At 45.0% G+C, this 16,309-nt stretch overlaps 1 long non-coding RNA gene across 1 annotated transcript in view; it reads left to right on the plus strand.

The window, feature by feature from the left end:
- The first annotated feature begins 1,844 nt into the window (after window positions 1–1,844).
- LOC308622610 overlaps window positions 1,845–16,309 on the plus strand; it is a 31,701-nt gene continuing 17,236 nt past the window's right edge. Inside the window, exons 1-2 of the long non-coding RNA XR_014016657.1 lie at window positions 1,845–2,174; window positions 3,547–3,725. This is a non-coding gene — a long non-coding RNA (uncharacterized lncRNA). The remainder of the gene's footprint in view (window positions 2,175–3,546; window positions 3,726–16,309) is intronic.

The following is a 16,309-nucleotide window of genomic DNA, read 5'->3' on the forward strand; positions in this document are numbered from 1 at the left end:
AGCTTTCTTGTTATTGTAGAGTTATTTTATTCTTTAACGTTCTACTGATTAAAGTCCTTAAATCTCAAGAGGCCAGATGGAAGCCAAGTAATATTGCCCTTTTGGTTTCCTTTTAATGAGATCAGGATTGGGAGAGGACTGGGATAGGACAAAGATGGAGAAGCCTTCTGCTGGGTGCCCTGGGGCTCGTTGCCCAGAGGGCTTGGTGAGCTGTGAATTACTTTCATCTTCTTTCCTACAGGGAGTGTTGTCAGTCTCTATTTTCCAGAAAACTCTCATAATAGTTTCTGTAGGACTTTGCGCTTCACTTGCTTCAATTAAAATTTGACTCAGCTTGGGGAGTGGGAGGCTAAGAGGCCTGTCAAGACACTTGACCCTGAAAGCCGGGAGTTCCTCCTGTTCCACCCCCCCGGCTGCTTGGCATATAATCATGGAGGGGGGCATTGAAGATGTGCTGCGCCCTCCCCCAGATCCTGCTGCCTGGGGACTAACGGTGGGGTGCAGCTTCATGTCCTGCTCCCCGCAGAAGAGCTTCAAGCAGCCCACCAGCGGCGGGACACTCCCAGTCTTGCTGGGCTGGAAGGGCCCGAGCCCACCCAACCCAGCTCTCAACCGAGAGGATGCTGGATAAGGACGGCCACCTGCTGCGCTGTCCCAGCTGCACCCACATCTGCTCTACGTCTGCCAAGAGTTGCCTCATCCCCACATTCATCTAATGAAGGGGGTGAGGGAGGGCCGGCCAGGCCAGGGTGCTGAGGAGGCCGCTGCAGGGACGAGGGCTTTGCGGAGAGGTGCCTGCCAAACCCCAGTAACTCCCACCGGCCTCTTAGTCTCTCCTACCCTCTCTACATTGTCACCATTTTATTTTACAAACGGTTTTTTTTAGCACCAGCTGTGTACAGAACCCCACATTAGACCCCAGGGAGCAAAAAGGAAACAAAAGAGACAGAAACGCGTCTGCTTTCAAGGATATTCTAATTTAGGTCAAGAAACACAAATCTACCCACCAAAGGGCCTGAGAACAAAACCAAACCAGGGGCAGTGCATACTTACGAAACCAGGAGGTTTCAAAAGATGGGGCCGAAGGGGCTAGTCGGAAGGACTCTTTAAAAAGTTGAAGAACATTTGTGCGCAGGGAATGACCGCGACCCAGGGAGCTGTTTGCTACCATGCTAAGGATGGGCCACACCTGCCAGCGCCCCGCAGGCGTGGACGAAACCTGCGCACCAGCGCCGCCTGCAGGCTGGGGTTCTGCGTCCCCTCCTGGCCGGATCAGCGGCTTTTAGGCTTGAGGGGCCTGAAGGACTATTTGAGGCTTGGTGAAAAAGTGCAGATTATGAGGCCTCAACCCTAGAGGTTCTGCTTCAGTAAACTGGGGGTCAGCTGTAGGACCCACTGTGAACCACACTTTGAGAATCACTCTTAGGAGCTCAAACCGAGGCCCTTCCCTGTAACAGCCTCTGGAAGGAAACACAAAGGACCTGTCCTCTGTTCAAACCTCCTCTGCACGCAGCGCCTTCACCCCCAGTGCTGCCCCCCACCACCGCACACAAGCCACACACGCCACATGACAGGCAAGTCACACACCACACAACACACTCCCCCACACACCACATAAAATACACACCACACACACCCACACCCACCACACACCACACTCACACCCACATACACCACACACACCCACATACACCACACACACCCACACACACCCACATACACCCACATACACCACACACACCCACATACACTCACACCACACACACCACACAAAATACACACCACACACACCCACATACACCACACACACACCACACAAAATACCACACACACGCGCACGCACGCCCGGAAAATATACCAGGGGCCATTCACCCCTGTCCCGCGCCTCTAATCTGTGACGCGACATAGGGTGAGTTGGCCGCCCACGCGGTGACGCAGGGCGGCGGCAGGACGACGCTCCTTCCTCTCGCTCTTGCCCTTAGAGAGAAAATGCGTCGCTGCCTCACCGGGCTTCGAGGTGGGGCGAAGGTCCCGACTGTTGTTCCCTCACCAGCTCTGCCGTGAGAGAGCCTCTTACCTCAGCGCCGAGAGAAGATGGAGGCGGGGAAGGAAAGTGATCGGAAGGCGAAAGCAGCGAGGCCCTGAGCCTCTGAAGTGTCCATACCTCCGCGGAGGTATGGGAGGAGGGAGAGGGCACTGACGGCCTTGTGCGGGGTCGGGCGGGGGACAGAGGCCGGCAAGCCTGGCCGGAGCCGAGCGGCCTCCTCCTCCTGGACGCCTGTCCGCGCCCGCCCCCAGCTAGGGCAGAGAAGCTTCTGGCAGGAGAGGGGCAAGCATCAGTGACCAGCACAGGGTGTGAAAAACTCCCTCGTCCTCGGGAGCCATTGGCACAGCTGTGGGAGGGCTAACATCTGGCGCGTGGCCGCCGGGTGACCTTCTGGATCCAGGGAGGAGCTGGTGCTTGAATAACTCCAGGGCCCGAGAGGGGAGAGAGGCCGCTGCCGACCTTCCCCGCTCCCCCTGCCCGGGCCGGGCCGCAGCGACGGCCCGAGTGGAGGGCAGAATTCAGGGACAGAAGCTCCCCGGGCCCCAGCTCGAGCTGGGCCTCCCGCGGCCGCAGAAGTGCGGCGCCGGCCTGCTTTTCTGAACAGTCCCTCCCGCGGGCTCCCTGTCATCCCCGGCCTCGGCCCTCCGTCCCGCCTCCCACCGCCACAGCGCTGACGAGCCACCGAGAAGCAGAGCCCAGGGAAGAGGTGCCAACGAGGTGCCACGAGGGAGAGGGACAGCGCGAGGCCGTCGGCTCTGAAAAGGGCCTTCTAGAAACAGGGCCGCAGGGTGTGCATCTTCCAGGGATGCGGGGACCCAGGAGCCTGAGGGACGAGGGCCCGGCGGCGCGGGGAGCCGCGCACAGCGCTCCAGCCTACGGCGGGGGAGGAGAAACAGCCGGGTTTCTTTTGCCCACAACTCCCCAGGGCGTCAGAAAACTAGTGGGCAGCAGCCTAGGAGTCCTGGAGAGGAAGGGACAGCCCGCGGCCGTGTGGCCGTGACCGCCCGCGCCTCAGGGCCCTTTCCTTCCCCGCGGGGCCCCGGTTCTGTCCTCCGGGCGGGCGAGAGCGGTGCTGGGAGGGAGACTGGGAGGCCTTCTGCTTCCCTCCGGCTCTTCAGAAACCCCAAGTCCTCAGTGTGTGGTGGGAGAGGGAGAGGGGACGGGGTTGGGGGGCGGAGGGCTGGAGGGCACGGGGCGGTGGGGACCTCAGGCCTGCTCGCCGGGAAGGTATCTGAGGCCAGCGAGGCCCAGAGGCAGAGATGCCCGCGAACTCTGGATTCCAGCCGGGAGCAGGCGGCCATCAGACCCCAGGCTCCCTACCCCACCTCCTGAGGCCCCCGCAGGAAGCCTGGCACCTTTCCTGGTGCCGGCTGTGCCACCTGCCACCACGTCTGCACCCAGGAGAGCCCGCAGCCCGCGCGCGCGCGCTGCCCTGGGGACTGGATGCGACTCACTCCTTGCTTGCTAATCTCTCCTCCTCTGCCTCGCGTCTCACACAGCCTTCCCTCCCCTGGGGAAAAGCGTGCCCATCTGACACCTCGCCTGCCTGCTCCCGGTGACGCATTCACCTGTCCTTGCCGCTGCCCCTGCTCTGTGCAATCGCCGGACCGCACTCCCCAGCCTGCGGCCTCCCGCTGCAACCTCCGCCAGGACGACTGCGTGCCCATCCCTCACTCTGGTAAGTGTCCCTCATGGTGAGCCTCAGGCACCTGGCAGGCAGGCTGTGTCCAGCAGCCGTCCTGTAACCTCTCTGCCCACCTCCACACAGAGGGGCACAGACCCGTAGCCTGGAGGCGTCGGACGAGGGAGCATCAGAGCGCAGTGGCCAAGCTCTTCCTTCTCAGGCCACCACTCAGCCTTTCTGTGACCAGTGGCACCTCCCCCAAAGGGAGCCGAGAACAGGGTGACTTCTGGTTTTGCCTCTTCTTTGACTAGAGGCCCGAAGAAGAGCCTAGACTAAGCAATGGGAGGTCCCAAGACTGTCCAGGCTGCCTGTGACCTGACATCACAGAGCCTGTCTGATGGGGAAAATGACCCCCTCCTGCAGTGCAGCCAGGGCTCCCAGGAGGCACAGTGTAGAGGCCAGACTTCTAGAGTGGGCTCTGGTACCAGCACCGAGCCAGACCCTGGGCACTCACAGGCCCACTCTGGGCTTCCGGGTCTTCTGTAAAATGAGACAGTCCAGCTGTTTGATCCCCAAGACCACTTCTATGTTTTCTGAGCCATGACAAGGAAAAAAAAGATCACACCTAAAAGCTGAAGCAGGCTGAAAAGCCAACATTACTTGCCTGTGGGTTTCACAATATGTAACAGCTCCTTTCTTTTTTTTCTTTTCTTTTTTTTTTTTTTTAAGGCTGAATACAGAAACGGCTTCCCAGGCCTGTGAGCTGGGTACTCATACAGAACCCCACGCTTAGAAGGGCCCTGTGTTGAGTTTAATGCTGTGCTGTGGCTGCCTTAAAAGTCTTGATAATTTTTGCACAAGGGCCCCACACCTTCATTTTGCACTGGGTCCTGCAGATGTGAAGCTGGTGCCGGCCGCAGGTACTTAGGATGTTGGTCAAGGAGAAGCAGCATGGACGTGTCTGCAGTGTTTTGCTCTATAGAATTTTGGCATCTGGAATACAGAAATGTTGAACATTTCCTCATTTTCAGTGCCTGGGGAAGGGGGAGAAGGTGAGCCAATTATGGAAGCACTTGGCAAAAGTTAAATTGTTCACGGGGACTAGGAGTTCTGTATGCACAGTTACTGTTCTTGGAGTCAAGCACATCCAGGGCTCTGCGGATTGATTCAGACATCTCCTTCAGGGAAATACTACTGCTGTTGCCTAATACCCATTCTCTGCTTCTTCTGTAGTACTCGGGTTATTAGCTGGCCATGGCCCCAAAAACAACTTTTCCCAGGTTCCTTTGCAGCTAGATGTGTCCTTGTGATTAATTGCTGGCCAGTGGGATGTACCTGGAAGTGTCTGCCACCACCCCACTGGTGTGTGCCCTTTCTTCTGAGTTGTATTTTTGATCTATAACATAGCAGAAGAGTTTTAAACCTTTAGACTAGGATCTGATGGAGTCAGAAAAGCATATGCTATTAGTTGTTATCATTTCACAGTAGAGATTTATTTAAGAGTGAATTGACACATAGGTACCCTTTAATGTTTAGTTCTTCAAACAGGAAGATGAGGCTAGCATCCCATCTCTAAAGGGGATGATGGTGAGGGGAGCAGGTAATAAGTAAAATCTCAGGCATGGGCAATGAAGAAGAACTGAGCAGGTGGGGTATGGGGGATGGTGAGTGACAGGGGTGCCATCTTAAGGGTAGCATGAAAGGGTCCGAGGAGGTGATGTTTGAGCAGAGAGCTTGGTGAAGTCAGGAAGGACCTGTTACAGATAGCTGGGGGAAGAACATTCAGGGAAGAGGGATACAGACAGATTGTTTTGCCAAAAGTGGGGATCTGTTAGATGATTCAGACTTTTATTTCCAACTATCTGTTGTCATCTCCATCTGGATGTCCCAACAGCAGCTCAAACCTAATGTGTTTAAAATTTCTCTTCTGCTCCAAACCAGTTCCTCTTCCTCTATTTCTGTTACTGCCACTATCTTCATATCATAATGACCTAAACTGAAACATTGGAGTCGTATGCACCAAATTACCAAGTTATGACCATTTTTCTTCTACAAATGCTCTCCAGTCTTTTCTGCCACCTCTGGAGTCCAGGCCCTGGATTACTGCAGCAGCCTTCTCACAGGTCTCCATGCCTGCAGCTGCTCCAGCTTCTGTCCATCTTCAGGACTGTGGTCGGTCATCTTCCTTAAGCACTGCTTTGATTTACTCTGCCCAAAAAACTTCAGAGTCTCTACAAATAGAGTCTGCAATCCTTAGCCCAGTAACTAAGGTCCACTTTCCTTCTGGTCCCATCTTCCCATGTTCTTCTAAATATATCTTGGTTTGGATTCTTTGCAGTTTTCCAAAGACAGCTCTTCCTCTTCTGTCTTCATGTCTTGATTGCTGCTGCTTCCCCTCCTTCTGAAATTTGATTGCCACCTCTCCCATGAAGCCCCTCCTCAGCTTCTTGCTCAGCAGAGTTTTTGTTTTTGTTTTTTAACATCTTTATTGGAGTATAATTGCTTTACAGTGGTGTGTTAGTTTCTGCTTTATAACAAAGTAAATCAGCTATACACATACATATATCCCCATATCGCCTCCCTCTTGCGTCTCCCTCCCACCCTCCCTATCCCACCCCTCTAGGTGGTCACAAAGCACCGAGTTGATCTCCCTGTGCTATGCGGCTGCTTGCCATTGGCTGTTTATTTTACATTTATATATAAGTCCACGCCACTCTCTCACTTTGTCCCAGCTTACCCTTCCCCCTCCCCGTGTCCTCAAGTCCATTCTCTACGTCTCAGCAGAGCTTTCTATCCTTTAACCTATAAAATCCTATTTGCATCACTTTTCTTTCTGGACCTTTTCAACTGTAAAAGGAATACAGCATTGAGAAAAGAGTTGAAAATGGAAAAACAATCCATATTCCTATTTCAACAAGTGAGTTCACATTTGATAGTTTTTCTAGTCCTTGGCGATCTTCATGCATATTTTTACATAACTGTACTATTTTACGTAGTAGACATGCAACTTTGATTTCCCCCATCTTTCCACAATCTTTTCAAAGTTGTAGGAGTTTTAAAAAGAGGTCAAAATAAGTCTATAAGTGTCTCATTCAAGGATGTATCTCACAGAGTTGATGTACTATAATTTATTAGACCATCTATCACTGAACACTTGATGGGTTTTGTTATAGTCTAGCTATTATAGACTAGAAGTTATTTGAGACAAAAAAGGATATCTTTTTTTTTTTTTTTTAGCCCAAGCAACAAACATTTATTTCTTATAGTTCTGGAGGCAGGGAAATCCAAGATCAAGGCACTGACATATTTGGAGTCTGGTGAGGGTCATTCCTCGTTCATAGATGACTGGCTTTTTGCTGTCTGCACATGGCAGAAAGGGGTAAGGGAGCTTGCTGGGGTCTCTCTTTTTTTTTTTTTTTAACTTTGAACTCATTTTTTTTAACAACTTTATTGGAGTATAATTGCTTCACAATGGTGTGTTAGTTTCTGCTTTATAAGAAAGTGAATCAGTTATACATATACATCTGTTCCCATATCCCTTCCCTCTTGCGTCTCCCTCCCTCCCACCCTCCCTATCCCACCCCTCCAGGCAGTCACAAAGCACCGAGCTGATCTCCCTGTGCTATGCAGCTGCTTCCCACTAGCTATCTACCTTACGTTTGGTAGTGTATATATGTCCATGCCTCTCTCTCGCTTTGTCACAGCTTACCCTTCCCCCTCCCCATATCCCCAAGTCCATTCTCAAGTAGGTCTGTGTCTTTATTCCTGTTTTACCCCTAGGTTCTTCATGACATTTTTTTAAATTAAATTCCATATATATGTGTTAGCATACGGTATTTGTCTTTCTCTTTCTGACTTACTTCACTCTGTATGACAGACTCTATGTCCATCCACCTCATTACAAATAGCTCAATTTCATTTCTTTTTATGGCTGAGTAATATTCCATTGTATATATGTGCCACATCTTCTTTATCCATTCATCCGATGATGGACACTTAGGTTGTTTCCATCTCTGGGCTATTGTAAATAGAGCTGCAATGAACATTTTGGTACATGACTCTTTTTGAATTATGGTTTTCTCAGGGTATATGCCCAGTAGTGGGATTGCTGGGTCATATGGTAGTTCTATTTGTAGTTTTTTAAGGAACCTCCATACTGCTCTCCATAGTGGCTGTACCAATTCACATTCTCACCAGCAGTGCAAGAGTGTTCCCTTTTCTCCACACCCTCTCCACATTTATTGTTTCTAGATTTTTTGATGATGGACATTCTGACTGGTGTGAGATGATATCTCATTGTAGTTTTGATTTGCATTTGTCTAATGATTAATGATGTTCAGCATTCTTTCATGTGTTTGTTGGCAATCTGTATATCTTCTTTGGAGAAATGTCTATTTATGTCTTCTGCCCATTTTTGGATTGGGTTGTTTGTTTTTTTGTTATTGAGCTGCATGAGCTGCTTGTAAATTTTGGACATTAATCCTTTGTCAGTTGCTTCATTTGCAAATATTTTCTCCCACTCTGAGGGTTTGTTTTGGTCTTGTTTATGGCTTCCTTTGCTGTGCAAAAGCTTTGAAGTTTCATTAGGTCCCATTTGTTTATTTTTGTTTTAATTTCCATTTCTCTAGGAGGTGGGTCCAAAAGGATCTTGCTGTGATTTATGTCATAGAGTGTTCTGCTTATGTTTTCCTCTAAGAGTTTGGTAGTTTCTGGCCTTACATTTAGGTCTTTAATCCATTTTGAGCTTTTTTTTTTTTTTTTTTTTTTTTTTTTTTGCGGTAGGCGGGCCTCTCACTGTTGTGGCCTCTCCCCTTGCAGAGCACAGGCTCTGGATGCGCAGGCTCAGCAGCCATGGCTCACGGGCCTAGCTGCTCTGCGGCATGTGGGATCTTCCCAGACCGGGGCACGAACCCGTGTCCCCTGCATCGGCAGGCGGACTCTCAACCACTGCGCCACCAGGGAAGCCCCTGAGCTTATTTTTGTGTATGGTGTTAGGGAGTGATCTAATCTCATACTTTTACATGTCCCTGTCCAGTTTTCCCAGCACCACTTATTGAAGAGGCTGTCCTTTCCCCACTGTACATTCCTGCCTCCTTTATCAAAGATAAGGTGACCATATGTGCGTGGTTTTATCTCCGGGCTTTCCATCCTGTTCCATTGATCTATCTTTCTGTTTTTGTGCCAGTACCATACTGCCTTGCTTACTGTAGCTTTGTAGTATAGTCTGAAGTCAGGGTGCCTGATTCCACCAGCTCCGTTTTTCGTTCTGAAGATTGCCTTGGCTATTTGGGGTCTTTTGTGTTTCCATACAATTTGTGAAATTTTTTGTTCTAGTTCTGTGAAAAATGCCAGTGGTAGTTTGATAGGGATTGCATTAAATCTGTAGATTGCTTTGGGTAGTAGAGTCATTTTCACAATGTTGATTCTTCCAATCCAAGAACGTGGTATATCTCTCCGTCTATTTGTATCATCTTTAATTTCTTTCATCAGTGTCTTATAATTTTCTGCATACAGGTCTTTTGTCTCCTTAGGTAGGTTTATTCCTAGATATTTTATTCTTTTTGTTGCAATGGTAAATGGGAGTGTTTTCTTGATTTCACTTTCAGATTCTTCTTCATTAGTATATAGGAATGCCAGAGATTTCTGCACATTAATTTTGTATCCTGCTACTTTACCAAATTCATTGATTAGCTCTAGTAGTTTTCTGGTAGCATCTTTAGGATTCTTTATGTATAGTATCATGTCACCTGCAAACAGTGACACCTTTACTTCTTCTTTTCCGGTTTGGATTCCTTTTATTTCCTTTTCTTCTCTGATTGCTGTGGCTAAAACTTCCAAAACTATGTTGAATAAGAGTGGTGAGAGTGGGCAGCCTTGTCTTGTTCCTGATCTAAATGGAAATGGTTTCAGTCTTTCACCATTGAGGATGATGCTGGCTGTGGGTTTGTCATATATGGCCTTTATTTTCTTGAGGAAAGTTCCCTCTATGCCTACTTTCTGCAGGGTTTTTATCATAAATGGGTGTTGAATTTTGTCGAAAGCTTTCTCTGCATCTATTGAGATGATCATATGGTTTTTCTCCTTCAATTTGTTAATATGGTGTAACACGTTGATTGATTTGCGCATATTGAAGAATCCTTGCATTCCTGGAATAAACCCCACTTGATCATGGTGTATGATCCTTTTAATGTGCTGTTGGATTCTGTTTGCTAGTATTTTGTTGAGGATTTTTGCATCTATGTTCATCAGTGATATTGGCCTGTAGTTTTCTTTCTTTGTGACATCCTTGTCTGGTTTTGGTATCAAGGTGATGGTGGCCTCGTAGAATGAGTTTGGGAGTGTTCCTCCCTCTGCTATATTTTGGAAGAGTTTGAGAAGGATCGGTGTTAGCTCTTCTCTAAATGTTTGATAGAATTCACTTGGGACGCCATCTGGTCCTGGGCTTTTGTTTGTTGGAAGATCTTTAATCACGGTTTCAATTTCAGTGCTTGTGATTGGTCTGTTCATATTTTCTATTTCTTCTTGATTCAGTCTTGGCAGGTTGTGCATTTCTAAGAATTTATCCATTTCTTCCAGGTTGTCCATTTTATTGACATAGTGTTGCTTGTAGTAATCTCTCATGATCTTTTGTATTTCTGCAGTGTCAGTTGTTACTTCTCCTTTTTCATTTCTAATTCTATTGATTTGAGTCTTCTCCCTTTTTTTCTTGATGAGTCTGGCTAATGGTTTATCAATTTTGTTTATCTTCTCAAAGAACCAGCTTTTAGTTTTATTGATCTTTGCTATCGTTTCCTTTATTTCTTTTTCATTTATTTCTGATCTGATTTTTATGATATCTTTCCTTCTGCTAACTTTGGGGTTTTTTTGTTCTTCTTTCTCTAATTGCTTTAGGTGCAAGGTCAGGTTGTTTATTCGAGATGTTTCCTGTTTCTTAAGGTGGGATTGTATTGCTATAAACTTCCCTCTTAGAACTGCTTTTGTTGCATCCCATAGGTTTTGGGTCGTCATGTCTCCCTTGTCATTTGTTTCTAGTTTTTTTTTTTTTTTTTTTTTTTTTTTTTTTAAGTTTATTTATTTATTTTTTTAATTAGTTTCTGCTTTATAACAAAGTGAATCAGTCATACATATACATCTGTTCCCACATCCCTTCCCTCATGCATCTCCCTCCCTCCCACCCTCCCCATCCCACCCCTCCAGGCGGTCACAAAGCACCGAGCTGATCTCCCTGTGCTCTGCGGCTGCTTCCCACTATCTATCTACCTTACGTTTGGTAGTGTATACACGTCCATGCCTCTCTTTCGCCTTGTCACAGCCCATCCTTCCCCCTCCCCATATCCTCAAGTCCATTCTCAAGTAGGTCTGCGTCTTCATTCCCGTTTTGCCCCTAGGTTCTTCATGACATTTTTTTTTTTTAAATTCCGTATATATGTGTTAGCATACGGTATTTGTCTTTCTCTTTCTGACTAACTTCACTCTGTATGACAGACTCTAGGTCTATCCACCTCATTACAAATAGCTCAGTTTCGTTTCTTTTTATGGCTGAGTAATATTCCATTGTATATATGTGCCACATCTTCTTTATCCATTCATCCGATGATGGACACTTAGGTTGTTTCCAGCTCCGGGCTATTGTGAATAGAGCTGCAATGAACATTTTGGTACATGACTCTTTTTGAATTATGGTTTTCTCAGGGTATATGCCCAGTAGTGGGATTGCTGGGTCATATGGTAGTTCTATTTGTAGTTTTTTAAGGAACCTCCATACCGTTCTCCATAGTGGCTGTACCAATTCACATTCCCACCAGCAGTGCAAGAGTGTTCCCTTTTCTCCACACCCTCTCCAGCATTTATTGTTTCTAGATTTCTTGATGATGGCCATTCTGACTGGTGTGAGATGATATCTCATTGTAGTTTTGATTTGCATTTCTCTAATGATTAATGATGTTGAGCATTCTTTCATGTGTTTGTTGGCAGTCTGTATATCTTCTTTGGAGAAATGCCTATTTAAGTCTTCTGCCCATTTTTGGATTGGGTTGTCTGTTTTTTTGCTATTGAGCTGCATGAGCTGTTTATAAATTTTGGAGATTAATCCTTTGTCAGTTGCTTCATTTGCAAATATTTTCTCCCATTCTGAGGGTTGTCTTTTGGTCTTCTTTATGGTTTCCTTTGCTGTGCAAAAGCTTTGAAGTTTCATTAGGTCCCATTTGTTTATTTTTGTTTTAATTTCCATTTCTCTAGGAGGTGGGTCCAAAAGGATCTTGCTGTGATTTATGTCATAGAGTGTTCTGCTTATGTTTTCCTCTAAGAGTTTGGTAGTTTCTGGCCTTACATTTAGGTCTTTAATCCATTTTGAGCTTATTTTTGTGTATGGTGTTAGGGAGTGATCTAATCTCATACTTTTACATGTCCCTGTCCAGTTTTCCCAGCACCACTTATTGAAGAGGCTGTCCTTTCCCCACTGTACATTCCTGCCTCCTTTATCAAAGATAAGGTGACCATATGTGCGTGGTTTTATCTCCGGGCTTTCCATCCTGTTCCATTGATCTATCTTTCTGTTTTTGTGCCAGTACCATACTGCCTTGCTTACTGTAGCTTTGTAGTATAGTCTGAAGTCAGGGTGCCTGATTCCACCAGCTCCGTTTTTCGTTCTGAAGATTGCCTTGGCTATTTGGGGTCTTTTGTGTTTCCATACAATTTGTGAAATTTTTTGTTCTAGTTCTGTGAAAAATGCCAGTGGTAGTTTGATAGGGATTGCATTAAATCTGTAGATTGCTTTGGGTAGTAGAGTCATTTTCACAATGTTGATTCTTCCAATCCAAGAACGTGGTATATCTCTCCGTCTATTTGTATCATCTTTAATTTCTTTCATCAGTGTCTTATAATTTTCTGCATACAGGTCTTTTGTCTCCTTAGGTAGGTTTATTCCTAGATATTTTATTCTTTTTGTTGCAATGGTAAATGGGAGTGTTTTCTTGATTTCACTTTCAGATTCTTCTTCATTAGTATATAGGAATGCCAGAGATTTCTGCACATTAATTTTGTATCCTGCTACTTTACCAAATTCATTGATTAGCTCTAGTAGTTTTCTGGTAGCATCTTTAGGATTCTTTATGTATAGTATCATGTCACCTGCAAACAGTGACACCTTTACTTCTTCTTTTCCGGTTTGGATTCCTTTTATTTCCTTTTCTTCTCTGATTGCTGTGGCTAAAACTTCCAAAACTATGTTGAATAAGAGTGGTGAGAGTGGGCAGCCTTGTCTTGTTCCTGATCTAAATGGAAATGGTTTCAGTCTTTCACCATTGAGGATGATGCTGGCTGTGGGTTTGTCATATATGGCCTTTATTTTCTTGAGGAAAGTTCCCTCTATGCCTACTTTCTGCAGGGTTTTTATCATAAATGGGTGTTGAATTTTGTCGAAAGCTTTCTCTGCATCTATTGAGATGATCATATGGTTTTTCTCCTTCAATTTGTTAATATGGTGTAACACGTTGATTGATTTGCGCATATTGAAGAATCCTTGCATTCCTGGAATAAACCCCACTTGATCATGGTGTATGATCCTTTTAATGTGCTGTTGGATTCTGTTTGCTAGTATTTTGTTGAGGATTTTTGCATCTATGTTCATCAGTGATATTGGCCTGTAGTTTTCTTTCTTTGTGACATCCTTGTCTGGTTTTGGTATCAAGGTGATGGTGGCCTCGTAGAATGAGTTTGGGAGTGTTCCTCCCTCTGCTATATTTTGGAAGAGTTTGAGAAGGATCGGTGTTAGCTCTTCTCTAAATGTTTGATAGAATTCACTTGGGACGCCATCTGGTCCTGGGCTTTTGTTTGTTGGAAGATCTTTAATCACGGTTTCAATTTCAGTGCTTGTGATTGGTCTGTTCATATTTTCTATTTCTTCTTGATTCAGTCTTGGCAGGTTGTGCATTTCTAAGAATTTATCCATTTCTTCCAGGTTGTCCATTTTATTGACATAGTGTTGCTTGTAGTAATCTCTCATGATCTTTTGTATTTCTGCAGTGTCAGTTGTTACTTCTCCTTTTTCATTTCTAATTCTATTGATTTGAGTCTTCTCCCTTTTTTTCTTGATGAGTCTGGCTAATGGTTTATCAATTTTGTTTATCTTCTCAAAGAACCAGCTTTTAGTTTTATTGATCTTTGCTATCGTTTCCTTTATTTCTTTTTCATTTATTTCTGATCTGATTTTTATGATATCTTTCCTTCTGCTAACTTTGGGGTTTTTTTGTTCTTCTTTCTCTAATTGCTTTAGGTGCAAGGTCAGGTTGTTTATTCGAGATGTTTCCTGTTTCTTAAGGTGGGATTGTATTGCTATAAACTTCCCTCTTAGAACTGCTTTTGTTGCATCCCATAGGTTTTGGGTCGTCATGTCTCCCTTGTCATTTGTTTCTAGTTTTTTTTTTTTTTTTTTTTTTTTTTTTTTTAAGTTTATTTATTTATTTTTTTAATTAGTTTCTGCTTTATAACAAAGTGAATCAGTCATACATATACATCTGTTCCCACATCCCTTCCCTCATGCATCTCCCTCCCTCCCACCCTCCCCATCCCACCCCTCCAGGCGGTCACAAAGCACCGAGCTGATCTCCCTGTGCTCTGCGGCTGCTTCCCACTATCTATCTACCTTACGTTTGGTAGTGTATACACGTCCATGCCTCTCTTTCGCCTTGTCACAGCCCATCCTTCCCCCTCCCCATATCCTCAAGTCCATTCTCAAGTAGGTCTGCGTCTTCATTCCCGTTTTGCCCCTAGGTTCTTCATGACATTTTTTTTTTTTAAATTCCGTATATATGTGTTAGCATACGGTATTTGTCTTTCTCTTTCTGACTAACTTCACTCTGTATGACAGACTCTAGGTCTATCCACCTCATTACAAATAGCTCAGTTTCGTTTCTTTTTATGGCTGAGTAATATTCCATTGTATATATGTGCCACATCTTCTTTATCCATTCATCCGATGATGGACACTTAGGTTGTTTCCAGCTCCGGGCTATTGTGAATAGAGCTGCAATGAACATTTTGGTACATGACTCTTTTTGAATTATGGTTTTCTCAGGGTATATGCCCAGTAGTGGGATTGCTGGGTCATATGGTAGTTCTATTTGTAGTTTTTTAAGGAACCTCCATACCGTTCTCCATAGTGGCTGTACCAATTCACATTCCCACCAGCAGTGCAAGAGTGTTCCCTTTTCTCCACACCCTCTCCAGCATTTATTGTTTCTAGATTTCTTGATGATGGCCATTCTGACTGGTGTGAGATGATATCTCATTGTAGTTTTGATTTGCATTTCTCTAATGATTAATGATGTTGAGCATTCTTTCATGTGTTTGTTGGCAGTCTGTATATCTTCTTTGGAGAAATGCCTATTTAAGTCTTCTGCCCATTTTTGGATTGGGTTGTCTGTTTTTTTGCTATTGAGCTGCATGAGCTGTTTATAAATTTTGGAGATTAATCCTTTGTCAGTTGCTTCATTTGCAAATATTTTCTCCCATTCTGAGGGTTGTCTTTTGGTCTTCTTTATGGTTTCCTTTGCTGTGCAAAAGCTTTGAAGTTTCATTAGGTCCCATTTGTTTATTTTTGTTTTAATTTCCATTTCTCTAGGAGGTGGGTCCAAAAGGATCTTGCTGTGATTTATGTCATAGAGTGTTCTGCTTATGTTTTCCTCTAAGAGTTTGGTAGTTTCTGGCCTTACATTTAGGTCTTTAATCCATTTTGAGCTTATTTTTGTGTATGGTGTTAGGGAGTGATCTAATCTCATACTTTTACATGTCCCTGTCCAGTTTTCCCAGCACCACTTATTGAAGAGGCTGTCCTTTCCCCACTGTACATTCCTGCCTCCTTTATCAAAGATAAGGTGACCATATGTGCGTGGTTTTATCTCCGGGCTTTCCATCCTGTTCCATTGATCTATCTTTCTGTTTTTGTGCCAGTACCATACTGCCTTGCTTACTGTAGCTTTGTAGTATAGTCTGAAGTCAGGGTGCCTGATTCCACCAGCTCCGTTTTTCGTTCTGAAGATTGCCTTGGCTATTTGGGGTCTTTTGTGTTTCCATACAATTTGTGAAATTTTTTGTTCTAGTTCTGTGAAAAATGCCAGTGGTAGTTTGATAGGGATTGCATTAAATCTGTAGATTGCTTTGGGTAGTAGAGTCATTTTCACAATGTTGATTCTTCCAATCCAAGAACGTGGTATATCTCTCCGTCTATTTGTATCATCTTTAATTTCTTTCATCAGTGTCTTATAATTTTCTGCATACAGGTCTTTTGTCTCCTTAGGTAGGTTTATTCCTAGATATTTTATTCTTTTTGTTGCAATGGTAAATGGGAGTGTTTTCTTGATTTCACTTTCAGATTCTTCTTCATTAGTATATAGGAATGCCAGAGATTTCTGCACATTAATTTTGTATCCTGCTACTTTACCAAATTCATTGATTAGCTCTAGTAGTTTTCTGGTAGCATCTTTAGGATTCTTTATGTATAGTATCATGTCACCTGCAAACAGTGACACCTTTACTTCTTCTTTTCCGGTTTGGATTCCTTTTATTTCCTTTTCTTCTCTGATTGCTGTGGCTAAAACTTCCAAAACTATGTTGAATAAGAGTGGTGAGAGTGGGCAGCC

Source organism: Mesoplodon bidens (assembly GCF_964165515.1).
Source record: "Mesoplodon bidens genome assembly, chromosome: 9".
In the NCBI taxonomy this organism is placed as follows: domain Eukaryota; kingdom Metazoa; phylum Chordata; class Mammalia; order Artiodactyla; family Ziphiidae; genus Mesoplodon; species Mesoplodon bidens.